This window comes from Bos javanicus, chromosome 23 (genome assembly GCF_032452875.1).
Source record: "Bos javanicus breed banteng chromosome 23, ARS-OSU_banteng_1.0, whole genome shotgun sequence".
NCBI lineage: Eukaryota > Metazoa > Chordata > Mammalia > Artiodactyla > Bovidae > Bos > Bos javanicus.
This window is the reverse complement of record NC_083890.1, coordinates 22,225,801-22,230,828: the sequence shown is the minus strand read 5'-3', so window position 1 is coordinate 22,230,828 and position 5,028 is coordinate 22,225,801.

Here is a 5,028-nt window from a genome sequence, read left to right as displayed (position 1 = left end):
CATGGTTAGAAAAGGGTTGTCTGGAACCTCACCCCTGTTGATCGGGAAAGGCTGGACTTTACCAGAGACCAGTTTTTCTTAGCTCTTTGCCCTTCTCAGAAACCCCTCCTTCACAGCTTTTCCCTGAAGGGCACTTCCTTAATGATCCACATGCAGTAATCTGTACCTCAGCTTCTGTTTTTAAGGAACCTGACCCAAGACACATGTATATACATAGGTATGCTTGTACATAAATGGCTCACAACTTAAAATTCACATATTTTGCATACCTAGTGAAGTATATGAATGTAAGAAGAAACTGGAGAAGATGTGGCATATATATATGTATACATATAACAGATAATATATGGAATATTATCCATCCATGAGAAAAGACATCCTTTTGTATGTGACCACATGGATAGATCTTGATCACATCGTGCTAAGTCAGACGAAGAAAAACAAGCTTCTATGATATCACATGTGGAATCTAAAAGAGTCAAACCTATGAAAACAGATAGTGAAATAGAGGTTACCAAGGGATATAAGGTGAAAAAATAAGATAGATGTTGTTTTTAAGGGTACACACTTACAATGAGTAGTAAATACGCCCTGGAGTTCTGTACAGAGTATACTGAATACAGACAATATTATATTATAATCATCAAACTTGCTAAAAGACTGCTGCTGCTGCTGCTGCTGCTGCTAAGTCACTTCAGTCATGTCCGACTCTGTGCGACCCCGTAAACGGCAGCCCACCAGGATCCCCCATCCCTGGGATTCTCTAGGCAAGAACACTGCAAGAACACTGGAGTGGGTTGCCATTTCCTTTTCCAATGCATGAAAGTGAAAAGTGAAAGTGAAGTCACTCAGTTTGTGTCCGACTCTTAGCGACCCCATGAACTGCAGCCTACCAGGGTCCTCTGTCCATGGGATTTGCCAGGCAAGAGTACTGGAGTGGGGTGCCATTGCCTTCTCCTGCTAAAAGACTAGAACTTAATTGTTCCAACCACTAAAAAGAAAATATAATTATGTAACATAATTACTGTACAATAGCAATCATATTCAATATTACAATATACAAATACAAATCAGATTAACATGCTGTACACCTTAAATTTACACAATCACATATCAAATATATCTTAATTAAAAAAGAAGAAATTGATGAACTAACTGTAGGGACTAAGGAAATGAGAAAACAATGCCAATAAATTGGCACTCAAACCCTCCTTTTCCTGGAAATTAATGTCTCTAAATTAAATTATTATATCGAAGAATAATTCAACAAAACAACTCACTTATAAACATATAACTTATTTATGAGATCTTAGTTAAATTAATGCTAATTCTAAACTGCATCTAGTCCTATGCCCCTCAATTTCTTTGTGAGGATACAGAGATGATCAATCATTCTATTGAAGGTCACCCTGACAGTTTTTAATAGAACAGGTCCTTGAACACTTGCACTTCTGATTAAATTATACTGATTCTTTCCTATGACATAAAAGAAGAAAAAAAGATATTATAAACACTCCAGCATTGGCAATTCAATCCAGCAAAATTTATTTATAGAAACACTGTATGGACTCAGCAAATACTAGGCCTTGCAGAATAATAAAGATGTTAACTCCAGATACTGAGTATTATATGCCAGGTATTGTAAGTTTTATGTACATTATACTTTTCAATCACCAAAGCAAGCCTATGATATTAAAATCTGTATTTTACAGAAGAGAAATCTGAAGCTCAGAGGCATTTCGCAGACCTGACAGTTCCCAAAGACTATGCTCTTAACAGTAAACTATAGGTATTTGGCAATTAGGAATTATAAGTCATAGAAAGCTAGGCCATGACAGATCAGCTATATTACAGGGATGCTGTTTACCTTTGTAGTAACTAGTTAGTTTTGAGTGATTAACACAAAAATGCCCAAAAAAGGCATCATCCAGTTCCTACTGTGTCTGAGAGGAGGACCGGTTAGGGAAGGAGGAAGTTCTGCTTTATTTATTCATATTATAGCCAATTTGGTTAGAGTATATTGGTCTTACAGCCAACCTACTTAGGGTGTACTAGTCCAAACCCAAGAAGAGAAGATTAATTTTAAGAGGTAAGAAAAACAACATTCCCTAAACAGGATGTACTTTTTAAAAGCGATGGTCACTGAAATACTTAGTTACAAGTTCCCTTGGGATAGCTGGAAATGATTAACCTATATACACGGAAACAAGTGATTTGCCCTTTTGACATAAATCTAGCTAGGTGGCCCACTGGTAAAGAACCTGCCTGCCAATGCAGGAGCCAGGAGACACAGGTCTGATCCCTGAGTAGGGGAAATCCCTTGGAGGAGCAAATGGCAGCTGACTCCAGTGACTCCCGAATTCTTGCGTGGAAAATCCCATGAGAGGAGCTTGGGGTCTACAGTCCATAGGGTCCCAAAGAGTCAGACAAGATTGAGCAGCTGAGCACACAGTATATATGCACTTAGATACACACATAAGAATAAGCTGGCAGATATTTATTGATAAAATTGATAGGGATAGGTCACAAAAGACCAACAATGACCATGCTGGATATAAATACAGAAAAAGAAAAATTATGAGAGGTGAGGGAGCAAAGATGGTTGCAAACAACCATTTTGGAAGATCAAGGTTATTCTGTCATTCCGATATGTGTGCATGGTATTTCATGATTCAAAGACCCAGATACTTTTTCATACTTGTGTCACTTAACAATAGGGGTACTAATATTTGACAAGTAAGGTAACTTCCAACTAACTGTGTACCTAGTGATTGCTTAGATTGTTAACTGAAAAATTTTTAGACACACAAGAGATCTGTGAGTTCAGTTTTATTGGAGGATTTATGAGCACTGTAGCCCAGGATACAGCCTCTCAGCTCTAAGGAACTGTTCCAAAGAGATAAGGGGTGGGGGGGAGGGTGGGGTTCAGGATATATATGATTTTGTGAAGAAGGGATGCACACAATCAAGCACACATCTCAGTAGAAAGCTGCTGCTAGTCAGAGGAGCAGAAGTCTCCATTAATTATTTTAGTGCTTTTTCAGATATGAGACGATGCAAGAAAATGGGCTTATAAAACTTCCCCCTGAAAATATCTATCTGAAGGCCTGTTCTGCCAGCTTCACTGGAACACAAAGGGCCTTATTCCTGATCTCCGCCCTGAACTCCTTTCAGGATGCGTTGAAGGTCAGTGACTGCAGTGGCTGGTGACTTCATCCTTGCAGAACTAGATGGTGAGGGACATTATTTTGTTGTTGTCAAGCCATGTCTACAGGATGTGAGGACGATCTGGTTTCGACATTTGTCACCCCATTGATCGCCAGGGTAGGTTCGGCTGATCTGGCTGGCTAGGCGGGTGTCCCCTTCCTCCCTCACCGCTCCATGTGCGTCCCTCCCGAAGCTGCGCGCTCGGTCGAAGGGGACGACCATCCCCGATAGCGGAGGACCAGTCTTCGGTCAAGGGTATACGAGTAGCTGCGCTCCCCTGCTAGAACCTCCAAACAAGCTCTCAAGCCATGTCTACAAACACAAAATAAGAAAAATTATATTAAGCGTTAATGAGTCAAAACATAGCTCGGTCTCTTATACCATTTTCTATCCACTACTTGGGCTCACCCGATGGCTCAGTATCTGTCGGTGCTACACATATGCTACTTGCAGTATCTGCCACTGCAGGAGACATGGGTTTGATCTCCCTGGGTCAGGAAGATCCCTTGAAGAAGGAAGTGTCAACCCCACTTCAGTATTCTTGACTAGGAAATCCCATGGACATAGGAGCCTGGCAGGCTGCAGTCAGCGGAGTTGCAAAAGAGTTGGACAGGACTTAGCAACTAAACAAAAATCCACTTCTTATGGTAATCTCTCACAGAAATACCTATATCTTAGTCAAACCATCTGCCACAAAAATAAAGTGCAGTCCCATAGGTTAAAGTGTTAGGGGCAATTTTGTCCAGACATATAGGGAAAGAAGCACATAAAATAGGAGTGAACTAACACTTTACAAATTTTTACTACATGGCATGCAATTTACACATGTTTACTCATCTTAGCACTATTAAATAAAATATTATTTTTCCTAATTACTTAATATATTTCCAAGCTGTCATAAAATAATGTGACTGTTGACCAGGCATTAGTCTGTTCTAGTGTATTTTTGCATATGACTCAAGAAATCTAGTATAAACATGAAAATGCACCAAAATTATTGAATTATGTACAACTTTGTGCAATCTATAGGCTAGTGTAAGCAGGCAGAAATGTCTGCCGGTGCTATATATATGTTACTTGTGATTTATTGATTTATACTTATTCATTTATTAAAATTCAATAGTTGAAATCCTTACATTTTAGAGACAGAGAAAACCTGAAATTATTTGTTCAGCTCTTTTCTGAGATGTGGAAACATGCTTAGAATTACTAAGCTTTCATAGACAAATAGAATCAACTGATGATAATTTAATATGTAATGTAGATCAATGTTATGTTGAATTTCATATAGCCAGAAAATAAATATTAATATCAGGAGAACTTAAAACTTAGAAATACCAATAAGTTATGGAATCTCTTTCCATTCTGTTTTGAAAGACACTGTGACCTTGCATTTATAAAGATAAAGACTAAATTATTCTCCAAAATAAGGTTCAAGCAATTACTAATGAATATATTTTAGATCTCTGTAAGAAAGCATTGTATTCTCTAGAGTTCACAAAAAATGATAAACAGAGATTTATTCTTACAGAAAAAAAAGTAATCTTGAAAACTCTAATGTTGTAATGAGCATAGTTTGGTTAAGCACAGTCAAAATACTGATTTACAAAAATGGGGATAAATTGTAGCAGGATATGCACGTCAAAGAATAAGTGTACAGTAGTTAAATGTGAAATAGCTATTTATTTTTAAAAGTTGCGTGGGGAATCACAAGATAATGTGAAAAGTTCAGTTAGACAACCAGCAATGAAATTTGAGACTACTGGTATTATGACAAATCCGGTTTCCAACCTTGTTGACAGATTTACTTGCACAACCAGA